General features: G+C 43.1%; 1 non-coding gene across 1 annotated transcript; it reads left to right on the top strand.

Annotated features, from left to right (window-relative positions):
• The first annotated feature begins 6,652 nt into the window (after positions 1 to 6,652).
• On the top strand, positions 6,653 to 6,770 carry LOC123414532. Its single transcript, XR_006614469.1, has one exon. It is a non-coding gene; the product is annotated as a small nucleolar RNA snoR104 (small nucleolar RNA).
• Positions 6,771 to 19,648: the final 12,878 nt, after the last annotated feature.

Below are 19,648 nucleotides of genomic sequence, written 5' to 3'. Positions count from 1 at the left end.
CCAATTTTGAAACAAATATATGGTAGGTCCTTTACAAAAAAACTCATTTCGGGCACTTGAAAAATGAAAAATGAATTTTCATACAAGGAAGATGAAAACTTCCTTAATCAACATTGTTTGTCACTCCAACATGCACAATTATGAAAAATATGAGACCATTTGAACAAACTATGCCATGAATATGGCCATGAGATTGATCATGTGGCTTGAAAGCCATGAATCTTCACACATGATAGCTCATTTGTGTGAACACTTTTTAAAAATAATTAACGTCTTACAAATTTATTAGTTGACATGGTAACTTTATCACATATGATGACATAATGCAAAGGTTTCCCATTTTTTGATTTGTTTTGAATTTTTCATGGCCGTTTCAACATGTGGTCAAAACAGCGGGCATTACTGTTCCTATCTAGTGGTTGAATATTGGAAACCTTTTGGTGTTTCTATGATTAAATAGATACTTGTGTACCTAGAAATGATTTTTGGAAAAAATAAAGAGCAAACTATAAGGCAGCCGCAGTTCAAATTTGACCCGCTTCCAGCTGATTCGACATAGATTTGTCTTTTTCACGAGAGATGGATAAAAGATTTTGACACCCAACCATTTTGTCAATTGTACATTAAATATGGCCTAGTATGTTAGAAAATTTATTTGGACCAATTTTGAAACAAATATATGGTAGGTCCTTCACAAAAAAATTCATTTCGGGCACTTGAAAAATGAAAAATGATTTTTTCATACAAGGAAGATGAAAAATTCCTTAATCAACATTGTTTGTCACTCCAACATGCACCATTATGCAAAATATGAGACCATTTCAACAAACTATGCCATGAATATGGCCATGAGATTGATCATGTGGCTTGAAAGCCATGAATCTTCACACATGATAGCTCATTTGTGTGAACACTTTAAAAAAAATCGTATGACAAGTTTATTATTTTACATGGTAACTTTATCACATATGATGACATAATGCAAAGTTTTCCCTTTTTTTGATTTTTTTTGAATTTTTCATGGCCGTTTCAAAATGCGGTCGAAACGGCGGGCATGACCGTTCCTACCTAGTGGTTGAACCTTGGAAAACTTTTGGTGTTTCTATGATTAAATAGATACTTGTGTACCTAGAAATGATTTTTGGAAAAAATAAAGAGCAAACTATAAGGCAGCCGCAGTTCAAATTGGACCCGCTTCTAGCTGATTCGACATAGATTTGTCTTTTTCACGAGAGATGGATAAAAGATTTTGACACCCAACCATTTTGTCAATTGTACATTAAATATGGCCTAATATGTTAGAAAAATGATTTGGACCAATTTTGAAACAAATATATGGTAGGTCCTTCACAAAAAAACTCATTTCGGGCACTTGAAAAATGAAAAATGAATTTTTCATACAAGGAGGATGAAATTTTCCTTAATCAACATTGTTTGTCATTCCAACATTCACCATTATGCAAAATATGAGACCATTTCAACAAACTACGCGAGAAGATCAACAACTAGTGGTCATGATGTCTTTTTATGTGTGATTGATGGTCATGATCTGTTTATAGCAACACGTTAGGACACTTCATTGTCATGGACACTTATACACATAATTCAACAAATTAAGAGCTCTCTTTAGCTAGCATTCACATAATACAACAAATAACATATACCAGTCTAGTTCTCTTTAGCTAGCAGATTTCACATAATTTTCATGGGCACTTAAAGACATTTGCAACAAATAAGAAGTCACTTAAACCAATCTATGAACAAATAAGATACAACAAGTAAGATCAACCAATCTATCAACATACTTGGGTTGAACTAAGATAACGTCACTTAATCATTCATAATTAAGAGATTCTTCTCATCTTACATTACAACATTGCTAAAAAGAGCAACACACCAACAATAGCATAGTACAGTTACAAACATAGCATAGTGGAATCACTTAATCATACATAATATAGAGATTCTGATCATCTTGCATTACTACATTGGTACAAAAGAGCAACACAGCAACACAACAACACATCAACCATAGCATAGTGGACTTCATCTTCATCTGATGATCTCATCCATCCAAAATGTCCCTGATCATCTTCAACTTCTCTTGGTTCTTCTCCAATGCCTTCAACTGATCAGCAATTTGGATCTTCAGCTCATCCCTGCATTTAATCAGATTCTTAATTCCTTTCTTCACACCATCAATGTGAAGGTTGAGCACCAAAATTTCATCATTAAGTTTGTCCTTCTCCTTCAAATGATTTGCCTCCTGGGTCCTAATGACCCCGCCTTGAGCTTCTGCAAGGTTGAGCAGTTGATTCACATCTTCTACTAGTTTGTGATAGTTTGCATCAAGATTTCTTTTCTCCTCTGTGAGGTGGTGAATTTTCAGTGAATTCTCCAAATTATCATCCCTCCTAGCACTCTTGCTGTCTTCCAACATTTCCCACAGTTTTAACAATGCATTTTGCATTGTGGGAGGCCACTCTTGGTCTACCCAACCAACAAAACCACAGTTTTGAGGTGGCTGCAATACAAAATAACCAGTACTTCAGCAATACAAAATAACCAAAAAATAACAAGCCAGAATTCTGTAATAAACATGCAATGACAGTGCTGTAATGAACAAGCAATGACAGTGCTGTAACAAACCAGAATGTTTTAGCTAAACTAGCAATGATAGTGCTATAATAAACAACGCCAGTCTGAATATTTGAGCTAAAAAAACAATAACAGTGATGTAGTAAACACTGAGAGTCTGAATATTTGAGCTAAACAAACAATGACAGTGATGTAGTAAACACTGACAGTCTGAATATTTGAGCTAAACAAACAATGACAGTGATGTAGTAAACACTGACAGTCTGAATCTTTTGAGCCAGATAGAAAAAATAGAAGCAACTTCATGCATGTCTAACACTAAAGAAGATAGAACTAACAGGCTGAGCACACACTAAAAATCCTCTCCCTGTCTCAAATCCTTCGAATGCTACGCGACACTCAAGCGGCAGCCCATGCTCCAAGCAAACATCCATGGCAGAATTCTCGATGCCCATGTAGTCTTTGTCGTTGATGCTAGCAGGGATCTAAAGAAGAACCAAGAAATAGAGATAAATCCCCAAAGTGAAGAAACCGAAACCCTAAACCTAACCCTAGCTCTACAAATTACCCGGTACATCATGCCGTCCGAGGAAGAGCTAATGTCCAGGCTCGATAGGTCGTTGCTACTCTCATCCTCGTAAACCATGGCACGGCGGAGGTGGTGGCAGGCGACGAGCTTCGGCGATGAGGGGGGAAGAGCGCGAGCAGAGTACACTGACTCGGTCGACCAGCTTCGAGAGAGACACAAAGACCGACCGAACCGGTTCGTGCCGACCAGGTTCGAGTCGGCCATTTGTTTTTTTTGAAGGTGTCTATGCCATTTGCTTTTTTTGTAAGATGTCCCAGACGGCACGTGGCGGACGGGACGTTGCAGGAACTGCCACATCATATAAAGAGGGAACTACCACTTCGTCTTCCTTGTCGCGTCGTCTCCCTCGTCTCCCACTTCATCGCCTCGTCTCCCACTTCGTCTCCCTCGTCGCACCGTCTCCCTCGTCGCCTCATCTCCCAATGGAGGGTGCTCGTCGCGCCGTCACCGTTGCAAATCTGCCGAAGCATCAGGAGGTCGACACGACCGCAACCGCTGTCGCCGCCGCTGCGGAAGAGAAGGAGGTGCATGTGCCGAAGCAGGAGGACACGACCGCAACCGCTGTTGCCGATGCAGAGGTGCCGAAGCAGGGGGACACGACCTCGAGCGGTGCTGCCGACGATGAGGTGGGTTTTTTAGATAGGGTTTTCTAGTTTTTTTATAGTTGATTCGTGCTTGAATGCTACATAGATTTATATATTGTGACTTGGATTATTTTAATTTCAATCTTAATTTGTGCATGTGGATGTGGTAATGCTTCACGTTCCCCTGCTTTCATAGTTATCGTTAATAAGCAGGAGATTATTTAGATAGGGTTTTCTGCTTTCATATATTCCCAGAGCAGAACACACTCTGCTTTTGCATGTGTTGGTGAACTTTTGCATTTTGTTGGCTTGAATCAACGGAATCTTTCTCTTATTAGTAAAGATTTCACCTAAGTCATGTGCTTGATATATACGAACACCCATTCCTAAATTTCACCTAGGTCTGCCCCTCTCTTGTATTTTATTTGGATTATTAGTAAGGATTTAATAAGAGTTAGGTTTTGAATTGGGATCTTGATTGATGCATGTGCTTAGATTTTATTATGTGTCGGATATGTTGATAGATTTGTTGTGGTTATCCCCTCACCGGGGCACGACGGGGGCTCAGCAGCCCAATAGTGCAATGTTCTGCTATATGAAATGTAGAACAAAGAGAATCGTCTTATGCAAATAGACAAGAAAAGATAATGAAGTGATACTTACAAATTGCTTGCAAACATCACATTTTGGATGAAAGCGCTTCTTGTAACAAGTTTTATGCTATGGATGGTTTCCTGACATGGAGAATTGCATGTTTTTGTTGGTAAGTCAATACCAATGCAACTGCTTAATTAGTACACAAAACAACGAAGAGCTACCTCATAGTCATATATTGGCTGATTACAAGCATATAGTTATAGTATAGTCATATATTGGCTGATTACGTCCATGGCCAATTTCATTGTGACATCCAGCACATGTCCTGACAAAAGAAGTGTATACATAACATATAGTTACAGAGTACAGTTTGATTTTTTGAAAGGACATTTAAATCTTTGTATGAAGGATTGAAAGATTGTATAAGTGAAATGCACAAAGGAGAGACCCAATGCAGAGAATAGGGTGGCTGATGCAGCAGCACTATGAATGTAATTAGAAGCACATTGTTGAATGATTAACCTTTTGAATACTGTGTTACATAGTTTGTACTAATCAAATTACTTGTATTGTAGGAAAAGGAAGCTGCAGGCATGAAGAGGAAGCTCGCCAAGACTGGGTTCAAGAGCCCGTATGACTCTGACTACGACGACGACGAACCGTATGAGGTAATCCCAACTATTTTAGTTCAGTGTAAGCACTATATGAATGCATGTTGGTGGGTTTTTAATGAAATTGATGTAGAGAGTGTTTTAATGTTGTTTGTTTAATTAGATGACTGTACATGACTTTTTTCTTTGTTTGTTCATTAAAATTTGGTAAATGGGAATTATCTGATGTTTGTTCATTGCATCATTCTGAATCAGAAGTGTTGTTCTGGCTCCATAATTCCTATATGAATGCATAATGTGTTCACAATTAATTTGTGTGTGCAGTATAACTCTAGAGATGACGTGGAGGACGTAAACAAAGAGTCCTTCATTAAGAAGGAAGCCCAGAAGATCAGGGAGAAGGGGAAGGCGGCCTACTTCAGGAGGGGAATGTTCAGATGCCCATACTGCACCACAAAGCCAATGCCCAGGGATGGGGTTTATGAACACCTGATGCTGCATGCACGCGTTTTATCGCGGAGTGCTGATCAAGACATCAAGACCAGGGCAGAGCATGCAGCCCTCCTAAAGGCTCTAGGTCCCATTTAGTCGTCACCCTCCATGATCCTTGGTTTATCGTCGTCGTTGTGAACTGTTGTACTTTTGCGCACTGTGTTATCGGCATGTTGTTGTGAACTGTGTTAGAATGTGTTATACTTTTGATGTTAATTATGGAAGGATGTTATGGCTGCTTCTATTTTGCTTCACTCATGTTATGGCAGGATGTTATGGTCGACTGGTTAGCAACATGCAACATCTCAATTCAGCTCTCTGATGTAGATAGCAACAGCAACAACAACAACTGCTGATGAGTGAGGTGGCCGTGGCGTCAGCACCACCGCCGCTGGTTACCAGACTAGTAACGACCATTCATATTGGTCATTATCACCTAGAAATAAGACAGTGCCAGGTGTTGTCCACTTTATGACCTTTTCCAGTAAGCAAGTGATGACCTTTCTGATGAAAATGGTCGTTGGTTTTTGGGGCTAGGACCCCTCCAAACAGCTTACGACCAAATGATGTCAAATGGTCATAGATTTATGACCATTCCTTCCAGGGTCACTAACAAAAGGTCGTTAGTTGACATATTTCTTGTAGTGCTCCCCGCCCATCCCCACCACCCCTCCAGGCACCGTCGTTCGAACGCTCACTCTAGGACGCCTCGGGTAAGACTCTCTCCCTCTCTCGATTGGAAGATGTTGTTGTTGTGAATGCGGTTCCGGTCTCATGTCCCTTGGATGATTTGTAGCGTGTTTCCATACAAGAGTAGCATACATGGGCGATTCTTAATTCAGTTTACTTTAGGGTTGCTTGATCCAACAAGAGGTTTGAGACTGAAGCTCCTAAAGTTCATCGAAAAATTGTACAAGTGAAATACTAAAGTGGCTTTTGCTATTTATTTGTGTACTTGAAAGTCATTGAATCTCATCATTTCTCTTATTAAGCCAAGTTGATTGAACTGAATAGCATGTGTTGACTAAGAAAGTAGTCAGATTATTCAGCTTTAAGTATATAAAGGAATGCATTTAGTAGATAGTGTGTGGAATGTGCCTGAAAATGTTATCCTTTGAAGAAGCAGGTTGCATCATGTCATGTGCACATGCCCAACTGTTTATTGTATGGAAGAAAAATAATGGTAGCATCAAAAGGATAAGATGCCTGCCCGATACAGTCTTCCTAGAGTAAAACTGTCATTTCCTGCTTTTGGTATTGTTTTCAAGTTCTACAAGTCTCAAAAGATAAGACAACTTCATCGTTGTTTGTGACCACATAACGGATTTAGTTCAACGTTCAGTTATGATTTCTTGAGGAGAACATCCCTTGTTTGATTTCGTGTGTACGATAGGTCTTGCTTATTCATTGTGATCTCAACTCTCAATGGGTTTCCCACTTGAGTCTAGAATTCAGCTCTACATATGTCAGTGCAATATGTCTTGGCTTTAATCGAGGGAATTTTGGTATTTTAATATATTGGTGGGAGTCTTATGTGTTGTGAAATGTTTATTTTGTCATGAGTGTTGATCATGCTATTCCATATGAATAATGCGGGAATGTTCGAGTGGACTATGTTTTGCCGGAATGTTGATTTATTTCCGTTCCGACAAATTTCAGGCGCTCCATATCCACTTTTCAGCAAAGGTCATGCCGAAAATTTCCGTGAATTTCGACATGACTTGTGCTAGAAACTAGGACATATCGAGTGCCCGGGATTTGCCGGAAAGGGGAATGAATCAACATTCCGACCAAATATAAGCCATTTTTTATTGCTCATGTTATTCGGCCTAGAATTATACTATTATACTTCAATACTCATAGGAAATATGTCTAGCCATGACGAAGCCGGTGGTTCTGGTCCCCTCAAAGAAGATCGTTTTGAGACAATAAATCTTTTTTTCGATTACCTGGACGAACACTAGTGGGAGATGCAGGGTGGCAGTGAGACCAACCCACACCAACACTGGCACCGGCATCGACAGTGGCACCGACACCGACCCCACCCCCAAGACCGGCAACGATGGTGACATAGCTGGTGAAGGACCAAAACTGAAGTGGGCAAGAAAACCAAACGAGCTCGCATCAGAAAAATTGCTGTCATGACGGAGCACCCCACGAATTTAGAGTCAACGACGTTGGAGGAAGAGTGTGCGTGCTATGTCAATCAACTAGGGTGCATCCTTGATACGTCTCCAACGTATCTATAATTTTTGATTTTTCCATGTTATTATATTATATGTTTTGGATGTTTTATATGCATTTATATGTTGTTTTATATTATTTTTGGGACTAACCTATTAATCTAGAGCCTAGTTCCAATTTGTGTTTTTCCACTTTTTGAATATTGCAGATAAGGAATACTAAACGAAATTCAGATAGAATAAAATCTCCGGAAAGATTTTTCTTGGACCAGAAGACAAGCAATAGAGTTGGAGTAGGGGCAAGGTAGTTGCCGGGAGGCCACAAGCCTGCAGGGCGTGCCTTGGGGGTGGCCGCGCCCCTGGTTTGGGGCCCCCTGTAGGTCTCCTAACCCTAATTCTTGGCCTATAAATTTCCAAATATTCCAGTATCGCCAAAAAGAGCCACGAAAATACATTTACGCCGCCAGGAGCCTCTATTCTTGAAGATCCAATCCGGGAGCCTTTTTCGGTAATCTACCTGAGATGGAATTGATCATGGAGGGCATCTACATTAACTCCATTGCCCCTTCAATGATGTGTGAGTACTTCACGATAGACCTACGGGTCCATAGCTAGTAACTAGATTGCTTATTCTCTCTCTTTGATCTTCCATACCATGTTCTTCATGATCTTCATGGAGATCTATCCGATGTAATACTCTTTCGCAGTGTGTTTATCGAGATCCGATGAATTGTGAGTTTATGTTCAGATTATCCATGAATATTATTTGAGTCTCATTTGAATTCTTATATGCATGATTTCATACGTTTGCAAGTCTCTTCAAATTATTTGTTTGGTTTGGCCAACTAGATTGGTAATTCTTGCAATGGGAGAAGTGCTTAGTTTTGGGTTCAATCTTGCGGTGTCCTCAGCCAGTGACAGTAGGGGTAGCGAGGCACATATTGTATTGTTGCCATCAAGGGTAAAAAGATGGGGTTTTCATCGTATTTCTTGAGTTTATACCTCTACATCATGTCATCTTACTTAATGCGTTACTCTGTTCTTCATGAACTTAATACTCTAGATGCAGGGAGGAGTCAGTCGATGTGTGCAGTAATAGTAGTAGATGCAGAATCGTTTCGATCTACTTGACACGGACGTGATGCCTATATGCATAATCATTGCTTTGAATATCTTCATAATTATTTTCTTTTCTATCAATTGCTCAACACTAATTTGTTCACCCATCATATTATTTTCCTTTATGAGAGAAGCCTCTAGTGAAACCTATGGCCTCCGGGTCTATTTTTCTTATTATATTTTCAGATTTGTAAACCAAAAATACCAAAAATACTTGCTCCAATTTATTTACTTTACTTTTACTTTCAGATCTATCAATATTTTATATCTATCTCTATCAGATCTCATCCTTGCAAATAACTCTGAAGGGATTGACAACCCCTTTATAGCGTTGGGTGAAGTGTTTGATTAGTTGTGTAGGTACTACTATTGGAGTCTCGCTTGTTCCTCCTATTGGATAGATAACTTGGTTCTCAACAAACTAAGGGAAATACTTATCTACTTTGCTGCATCACCCTTTCCTCTTCAAGGGAAAACCAACGCACTCTCAAGATGTAGCAATATCCTGAGGGAAACCGCCAACATCAACGACTAGAAGTTAAGGAAGATACCACATATGGAGAACATGGTCCTAACGAAGTTGCACAATAGGTTCCTGTTCCCCAGGCAGACTGAAAGCAAAGATCCGTGGGATGATGAACCCATGACATTCACCAACACCTTGTCCGCCTGCAAAGTAAGGGTGAAAAAAGCGATTGAGAAGAATGAACTGTGGTCCAAGATTCATGCTGACAATATGACACTAATGGAAGAGGACTTCAAAAAAATCCAAGGAGACTTACGCTACAGAAGAAGTCAAGAAAAAATCGGAGAAAATGAAGGCACTCCAGGCCAGGAACACTCCTCCCCACCGCCTTGGAAGTCGTGGACAAGAGGGGAAGATGCATTTATCGGCCAAGGAGGACGCCGAACATGAAAGTCACGGAATCCCAGACCCCTTGGCGGAGTTCACCGACCCGTAGGAGCATGACTGGATCACGGCCCGGTACATGTGGGACCCCGTCAATAAGATGTTTTACACGGACCCGGACACAAGGGAGTTCATGAGACTACTGGTAATTGTCGTATTACCACCTTATATTAGCTTCGAATCAATTAGACAACAAGTTTTGTCACATTTGTAACCCATCCCCGTTCCTTTTGCAGAAAGAGGAGCACCAAAAGGCAGCCAAAAGCGACGAGTCGTCTCAGTCGCCGGAGAGGCCCAAGTGATACAACCCATTCAACCGGGCCCTGAACATACTAAAAAATGTCTCGATGGGCAAACCTCCATCATATGGACGTGTGCTCGGTGTCGGAGATGGCGCCTCGTAGAGAAAGTGCTACCACGAGAAGCCGGAGGAAAAAAGGCAGAGACGGATGCTTACTCAACTGACCATCGACGAGAAGGTCGCGCTTGTGGTTGATAAGAGGCAAGTTGTGACCAAAGAAGAGTTGGTCAAGGTATTCGAAGAAAGGGTCAATGTAGCCGTGGCAGCTTCCTTAGGCACCTTGGTTCGGACAGTTTGGGATTGGTCGAAGAAGAATCCAAAAAAAGGGCTAAAAGACTTTACCCTTCTCAGCTTTGTCGGGAGCAATTTGGTGAAATCGCATCACCAGCACCTGCTCACGCAACAACACATGCTCCCATACCTGGTACTGCTTCAGTTCAGAGCAGCCCGTCCTCCATCTCTAGCGTGCTCGGCGGGGATTTGTCTTTGGCTAAGATCGACACCATCACGGTAATTACGCGTCATAGACTCTTCACTAGCATATCTATTGTATTCTATTTCAGTTCCCTTTCGGATGTCTGACGTCGTAGTCATGTTTTCGCAGGCCGACGAAACCCCGTGCACCCTACTGTATGATATCAACGGACAGCAGGTGGACGTGGGAAAGGCAATGATCGTGAAGCCAAAGGACCGCATGATCCACAACTGACAGATGCCCTATAGCGTCTTTAAAGTTTGCATGGCCAGCGTAAAAGCGGGCTTCAAGGACTTGCCTCTTCCGATACCAGTCGATGACAATGAGACCTCTAAGTGGATTGGCGCATGCAAGAGCTGGTTCTTGCCTCGGCCAAAGACTCTTCTTCGCGTCGAGGCGCCCGGTAGCACACCAACGACAACTCCTCAACAAGGTATGAACACCACCCCACCTACCCAATAACCTTCACCTCTCGTGGCTTGTGATAGTGGACGATGCGGCAAGGGAGAGCCTCCATTAGTGCCAGATGACGTCGCCCCCGTCGAAGAAGCAAATGCTGATGATGTCATGGAGGATGATGATGACCCTAACCAGTATACCAATACCGCCTATGACGATCCTCGGGACTATGACTCATGCTATGAGCGTGGAGATGACTTGATGCTGCCTGATTTGCCATAGCCGGAATGTCTTACGGTTGATTGCAAAATGTCTCTCTTCATGCGATCCTCGCAGGAGACGCATCCAGATGCCGCCTCTACCCAACAAGCACAATGTGGGGGTCGTCCACTGATTAGCATGACTACACTCGGGGTGATGGTTAGGGAAGGTATGGTTGGCTCACTACCGCCCCCGCCAAGAAGCAAAGGAGGAGACTGCTACTGCAACAAAAGACCTTCCAACGGCGCTAGAAACACGTGCTGACGGGAGACTATTCTTGTCTTGATTCTCCTCAACAACGGCACTAGGAATCCTTCTGCTACGGCTAGGCCTTTAGGGACTTCCTAGGAAAATATGCAAAGGATTCCCCCGTGGCCTTGGAGCCTTGCGTTGGTGTTCCCTCGAAGCGGATAGGGTGATGTAGCACAGCGGTGGTAAGTATTTCCCTCAGTTTTGAGAACCAAGGTATCGATCTAGTGAAGGAGTATCACAAGTACCTGCACAAACACAAAAAGCTTGCTCCCAACGCTGTGAAGGGGTTGTCAATCCCTTATAGATTGTTTGCCAAGTGAGAACTAAAAGCAACAAAGTAACAAAGCAAAGTAAAAGCGAAAGTGGAAATGATAGGTGCGAATAGACCCGGGGGCCGTAATGTTCACTAGTGGCTTCTCTCATGAAAGCAAGTAGACGGTGGGCGAACAAATTACTGTCGAGCAATTGGTAGCACCGCGCAAAGTCGTGACGTCATCTATGGCAATGATTATATCTATAGGCATCACGTCCAAAACAAGTAGACCGATACTTTCTACATCTACTACTATTACTCCACACGTCGACCGCTATCCAGCATCCATCTAGTGTATTAAGTCCAAAAGAATAGAGTAACGCCTTAAGCAAGATGACAAGATGTAGATGGACAATCTCATATCTACGACAAAGCCCATCTTGTTACCCTTGATGGCAACTACACGATGTGTGCCTTGCTGCCCTTTCTGTCACTGGGAAAGGTCACCACACGGTATGAACCCAAAACCAAGCACTTCTCCCATTGCAAGAATCATAGATCTAGTTGGCCAAAGAAAACCCAAGACTCGGAGAGACTTACAAGGATATCAAATCATGCATATAAGAAATCAGCAAAGACTCAAATATATATCATAGATAATCTGATCACAAATCCACAATTCATCGGATCTCGACAAACACACCGCCAAAGAGGATTACATCGGATAGATCTCCATGAAGATCATGGAGAACTTTGTATTGAAAATCCAAGAGAGAGAAGAAGCCATCTAGCTACTAACTACGGACCCGTAGGTCTGAAGAGAACTACTCACGAGTCATTGGAGGGGCGATGATGTTGATGTAGAAGCCCTCCAACTCCAAAGTCCCCTCCGGCAGGGCACCGGGAAGGGTCTCCAGATGAGATCTCGCGGAAACGGAAGCTTGCGGCGGCGGAAAAGTGTTTTCGTGGATTCCCTGATTTTTTTTCTATATTTTAGGGAATATATAGGTGAAGGAGCTAGGTCAGGGGGCGCTAGGGAGGCCACAAGCCTGCTAGCCACCGCCCCCCTCGTGGCGGCTACAGGGCTTGTGGGCCCCCTGTAGCTCTCCTGCCTTGGCCCTCAAGCCCCGTGATCTTCTTCCGTTCGGGAAAAATATTATTTTGGGGATTTTATTCCGTTTGGACTCCGTTCCAAAATCGGATCTGAAAAGAGCCAAAAACCCAGAAAAAATAGGAACTGACACTTGGCACTGAATTAATAACTTAGTCCCAAAAAAGATATAAAAGGTACATGAAACATCCAAAGATGACAAGATAACAGCATGAAACCATCGAAAATTACAGATACGTTGGAGACGTATCAAGCATCCCCAAGCTTAACTCCTCCTCATCCTCGAGTAGGGAAGTGATAAAGAATGAATTTTTGATGCTTTCATGCTACCTAGCATAGATGTCCTTTGTAACTCCTCTTATGTGACGTGAATGTTCAGATCCATTAGATTCAAAACAATAGTTTCCTATTGACGTGGAAACAATAATACTTCGAGCAAACTAGCAAGGTAATCATGAACTTCGAAAATAACAAGGCCAAAAGAAAGTTATCCCTACAAAAGCATATAGTCTGGCTATGCTCTATCATCATTGCACAACGAATTTAAATCATGCACAACCCCGGTATTGGCCAAGTAATTGTTTTCACATCTTTACTTTCTCAAACCTTTTCAACTCTCATGCAATACATGAGCGTGAGCCATGGTTTTAGCACTATAAGTGGTGTGGAGTGTGGTGGAGGTTGCAAGACAAACAAGGAGAAGATGATTACATTAACTAGGCATATCAATGAGCTGTGGAGATTCTCATCAATAGATATCAATGTGAATGAGTAGGGATTGCCATACAAATGATGCACTAGAGCAAAGAGTATGTGAAAGCTCTTAAAGAAAACTAGTGGGTGTGCATCCAACTTCCTTGCTCACGAAGACCTAAGGAAAATTTGAGGAAGCCTATCATTGGAATATACAAGCCAAGTTATATAATGAAAATTTCCCACTAGCTATATGGTGGTGAGAAAACGAGAGACACTCAATCATGAAGATCATGGTGCTTAATAAGCACAAGTGTGGAAGGATAGTAGCATTGTCCCTTCTCTCTTTTTCTCTCATCATTTTTTTGGTGGGCACTTTGGGCTCTTTTTTTAGTTTGGTGGGCATCTTTGGCCTCTTTTATTTCCTCACATGGGACAATGCTCCATCAATGATGATCATCACACTTTCAACTCAAAACTTAGAGCAACGATGACTCTATATGGAATGCCTTCGGTAGTGTACCGTGACAATGATCTAGCATGGCATAGACATTAATGGAAACATCATGCTAGCTATCTTACGATCATGCAATGGCAATGTAGAAGTGGTGGCACATGTCATGGTGGTAGTTGCATGGCAATATATCTCGGAATGACTTTGAAAAAGCCATAGTAGGTAGGTATGGTGGCTGTTTTGAGGGAGGCTAATGGTGGGTTTTGTGCACCGGCGAAAGTTGCACATCACTAAGAAGATAGTGATGGTGGAAGGTGAAAGTGCATCTAAACCATGGACTCAACATTAGTCATGAAGAACTCATATACCTTTTGCAAAAGTTTTGGTAGTAATCGAAACAAAGCATTCAACGCATACTCCTAGGGGAAGGGTTGGTACGTATAAACCATCGCGCGATCCCGACCGCCACACAAAGGATGACAATCAATAGACTAATCATGCTCAGACTTCATCACATAGCGGTTCACCATACGTGCATGCTACGGGAATCACTAACTTCAACACAAGTATTTCTAGATCCACAACACCTTACTAGCATAACTTCAATATTACCACAACCACAACTCAAAACTAATTGAGATGAATCAAACTTCTGTAACTATTCAATGCACATGAAGGTGGAAGTTTTCATATCCCTTTGGATAACTACCCCTTTGAGACTAATTTCATAGCATAGATCAACTACCAAGCCACGCACCTCCGTGCTCTAAAAGATATAAGTGAAGCACATAGAGCAAATTCAACTAGCTCAAAAGATATAAGTGAAGCACATGTGAGCTGAATTGTCTACCAAAGGATATAAGTGAAGCTCGAAAAAATCACGGTAAGTGCATGTCTCTCTCTCTAGGTGTGCAGCAAGGATGATTGTGACACAACAAAAATAAAGGACTCCTACGATACAAGACGCTCCAAGCAAAACACATAACATGTGGTGAATAAAAACATAGCCTCAAGTAACGTTACCGATGGATTGAAGACGAAAGAGGGGATGCCTTCCCGGGGCATCCCCAAGCTTAGGCTTTTACGGCATCCTTGAATGTCTTGGCATGCCTTGGGCATCCCCAAGCTTGAGCTCTTGCCACTATTTATCTCTTTGTCCATAAGAACTTCACCCAAAACTTGAAAACTTTACAACACGAAACTTAAAAAGAAACTCATGATAACATTAGTATAAGAAAGCAAACCACCACTTCCTTAGGTATTGTAGCAAACTTAAATTCTACTTATGTTGATGTTGGGTTACTGTATTTTCAATCTTCCATGGCTAATACCCCCGTTACTATCCATAGTTTCATCAAAATAAGCAACCAACACAACAAAAATAGAATCTGTTAACAGCAGACGAGTCTGTAGCAATCTGTATACTTCGTATACTTCTGGTACTTTAAAAATTCTGAAAAATTACGACAGTATGAAGAATTTGCGTAGCAATCAGCAGCAAAAAGTATTAACTCAAAAGCTCTTACATAAAAAAATGAAAATTCTTTTCGTGAGCAGAAAGTTTCTGTCTTTTCCAGCATGACCAAACGATCATCCCCAAGACTAATCATAATGGTTTTGCTTGGCACAAACGCAAAAAAGAAACACAAAAAAAACAATCATAACAGAACTATGAAAGTGTGGAAAACACAAAACATAAAGAAAAAGGATAGATTAGTTGGGTTGCCTCCCAACAAGCGCTATTGTTTAACGCCCTTAGCTAGGCAAAAGGTGTTGGAATCACGTATAGTCATCTTTGGTGCTCAAACCATAAGTAGCGTGATCATTTATCATCTTCAGATCTTCATCTTTATTGGATGAGTCACCACTAGCTTTGGGAACAAAACAGACTTGAGGTCTTTTTGAGAGTGAGATTTGGAGTATTTTTCACAGCGGCAAAAGCGGAACCCAAGTTGGTTATGACATCTTCTAGTTTGCCAATTCTAGAAGAATCATTAACTATAAGTTCCTTCTCCCTTAAATTTTTCAAAAAAAATCCCACTTTGGATCCGTACTGAGTAATTTGATTGTGGATCTTTATATCCAAACCCTCAATAAGTCCAAGTGTGGCAATTTTGTTTTCAATAGCATCAAGCCTTTGCATCACGTGTTCCAAGGTTAAGGTAGTTCCATTAACCATGAGCGGGGGTGAGCCTACCAAATTCATGATAGCTCCATAGGAGTCAACAGTATGGCTCCCCAAAAAAATTCCCGCCTACAATGGTATCAAGGATATACCTATTCCAAGGAGAAATTCCAACATAAAAATTGTGAAGAATAACGGTAGTGGATTGCTTACGAGTAGATCTACTTTGAGCATTGCAAATCCTGTACCAAGCGTCCTTTAAACTTTCTTCCTCATTCTTCCTAAAGTTGAGAACTTCATTCTCAGGGGTATCGTTTGGAGTGGTGGGTCTAGCCATTGATGGACTATCTCACACACAAACGAGCAGGAAGAGAGAGTGAAACGGGCAAAAGAAAACGACAAAGGAGAAAGGCAAAAGAAAACGGCAAAGGAGAAAGGCAAATGAAGATGGAAAATGTGAAGTGGGGGAGAGGAAAATGAGAGGCAACTGGCAAAAAAGTAAATGCAACAGATGAGTTTGTGAGACCTACTTGGATAGATCTCTCCTTCCCCGGCAACGGCGCCAGAAATACTTCTTCTACTGCAACAAAAGACCTTCCAACGGCGCCAGAAACACGTGCTGACGGGAGACTATTCTTGTCTTGATTCTCCTCAGCAACGGCACCAGGAATCCTTCTGCTACGGCTACGCCTTTAGGGACTTCCTAGGAAAATATGCAAAGGATTCCCCCGTGGCCTTGGAGCCTTGCGTTGGTGTCCCCTTGAAGCAAAAAGGGTGATGTAGCGCAGCGGTGGTATGTATTTCCCTCAGTTTTGAGAACCAAGGTATCGATCGAGTGAAGGAGTATCACAAGTAACTGCACAAACACAAAAAGCTTGCTCCCAACGCTATGAATGGGTTGTCAATCCCTTATAGATTGTTTGCCAAGTGAGAACTGAAAGCAACAAAGTAACAAAGCAAAGTAAAAGCAAAAGTGGAAACGATAGGTGTGAATAGACCCGTGGGTCGTAGTGTTCACTAGTGGCTTCTCTCATGAAAGCAAGTAGAAGGTGGGTGAACAAATTACTGTCGAGCAATTGATAGAACCGCGCAAAGTCGTGACATCATCTATTGCAATGATTATATCTATAGGCATCACGTCCAAAACAAGTAGACCGATACTTTCTGCATCTACTACTATTACTCCACACGTTGACCGCTATCCACCATGCATCTAGTGTATTAAGTCCAAAAGAACAGAGTAACGCCTTAAGCAAGATGACATGATGTAGATGGACAATCTCATATCTACGACAAAGCCCATATTGTTATCCTTGATGGCAACTACACGATGTGCGCCTTGCTGCAAAAGGTCACCACACGGTATGAACCCAAAACCAAGCACTTCTCCCATTGCAAGAATCATAGATCTAGTTGGCCAAACAAAACCCAAGAGTCGGAGAGACTTACAAGGATATCAAATCATGCATATAAGAAATCAACAAAGACTCAAATATATATAATAGATAATCTGATCACAAATCCACAATTCATCGGATCTCGACAAACACACCGCCAAAGAGGATTACATCGGATAGATCTCCATGAAGATCATGGATAACTTTGTATTGAAGATCCAAGAGAGAGAAGAAGCCATCTAGCTACTAACTACGGACCCGTAGGTCTGAAGTGAACTACTCACGAGTCATTGGAGGGGCAATGATGTTGATGTAGAAGCCCTCCAACTCCAAAGTCCCCTCCAGCAGGGCACCAAGAAGGGTCTCTAGATGAGATCTCGCGGAAACGGAAGCTTGCGGCGGCGAAAAAGTGTTTTCGTGGATTCCCTGATTTTTTTCTGTATTTTAGGGAATATATATGCGAAGGAGCTAGGTCAGGGGGCGCCAGGGAGGCCACAAGCCTGCTAGCCGCCGCCCCTAGTGGCGGCTACACGACTTGTGGGCCCCCTGTAGCTCTCCTGCCTTGGCCCTCAAGCCCCCTGATCTTCTTCCGTTTGGGAAAAATTTATTTCGGGGATTTTACTCCGTTTGGACTCCGTTCCAAAATCAGATCTGAAAAGAGCCAAAAATACAGAAAAAACAGGAACTGGCACTTGGTACGGAATTAATAAGTTAGTCCCAAAAAAGATAAAAAAGGTACATGAAACATCCAAAGATGACAAGATAACAGCATGAAACCATCAAAAGTTATAGATACGTTTGAGACGTATCAGAGACCTAACAGGAAAGGATCTAAAGTCACCCGAGCTGCTTCAAGCAGCCAGCCGCCTCTGAAGCCCCGGGAGGTAGACAGAATACCTGTCGTAGGTGCACAACATTTCCATGTTGTCGGCCACCTGATCCTACCTCAGAAAGCGCTAGAGAACATATTGAACAATGATCTAAGGAGACTTCATGATGATGTGCTGGTCACTGAGAAAAGACTTCTAAGCATGGAAAAACCAGGATACACTATATGAAAAAGGAAATTTGCGATGGGCCTAGTCTTTGTCGTCCGCCCCTTGTTGGCAAAGAAGATATTTGCCGTCAGCTTACACGTGGCAGACGGCAAAGAGAAGACACATGGCATAGAGATTGTTTGCCATCTGCCTTTTATTTGCCGTCTGCTCGCAGATGGCAAAGAGACCAAAGGCAGACGGCAAAGAGGTGCTAGATCTTTGCCGTCCGCCGGCGGGCGGCAAACAAAACCACGGCAGACGGCAAAGAGGTGCCCCCCATGCGCTTCTAACGACCGTTTTCTACCCCACCCACACCTCTTTGTCGTCCGCACCCAGACGGCAAAGGGCTCCCCTCCCACCTGCTCCTAACGGCCGATGCTCCCACCCCAACCCCTCTCTCTCTCTCACCCGCTCCACCCCTCTCTCTCTCTCTCACCCATCCACCTGCGCCGCCGCCGCCCCCTCCCACCTGCTCCCTCCGGCCGCCGCCCTCCTCCCACCTCCCTCCCATCCGCCGCCCCAGCCCCACCTCCCTCCCGGTCACCGCCCCCTCCCACCTGCTCCCTCCAGCCGCTGCCCCCTCTCACCTGCTCCCTCCGGCCGCCGCCCTCCTCTCACCTGCTCCCTCCGGCCGCCGCCGCCTCCCACCTGCTCCCTCCGGCCGCCGCCCTCCTCCCACCTCCCTCCCGGCCGCCGCCCCAGCCCCCACCTCCCTCCCGGCCGCCGCCCCCTACCACCTGCTCCCTTCGGCCGCCGCCCTCCTCCCACCTCCCTTCTGACTGTCGCCCTCCTCTCACCCCGCTCCTGGCCACCGCCCCCTCCCACCTGCTCCCTCCGGCCGTCGCCCTCCTTCGCACCCTGCCGCCCCGGCACCCCGACGCCCTCCGGTATGTTTTTTTTGTTCTTTTTTGTTTTTGTTTTTGTTTTATTTTCTTCTTTTTTGCTGTTTAATTGTTAGATTATATTATGTATTTAGTTCAGTGCTAGGTTTAGTGTTAGATAAGATTAGGTTAGGGCTAGGTTTAGTGCTAGATTAGTTTAGTGCTAGGTTTAGTGCTAGGAAGAATGAGTAGAAGGAGGAAGAAGAAGATGAAGGAGAAGAAGAAAAAGTAGAATAAGTAGTGGTCGACCCCCGACGCCACTGACCCCCGACCCCCGATGCCACAGACCCCCAACCCCCGACACCCGACGCCACTGAAACCCAACC

The sequence above is a fragment of the Hordeum vulgare genome, chromosome 7H, assembly GCF_904849725.1.
Source record: "Hordeum vulgare subsp. vulgare chromosome 7H, MorexV3_pseudomolecules_assembly, whole genome shotgun sequence".
Taxonomy (NCBI): domain Eukaryota; kingdom Viridiplantae; phylum Streptophyta; class Magnoliopsida; order Poales; family Poaceae; genus Hordeum; species Hordeum vulgare.
The sequence above is the reverse complement of the archived record's forward strand: the minus strand, read 5'-3'. Positions and strand labels throughout refer to the sequence as shown.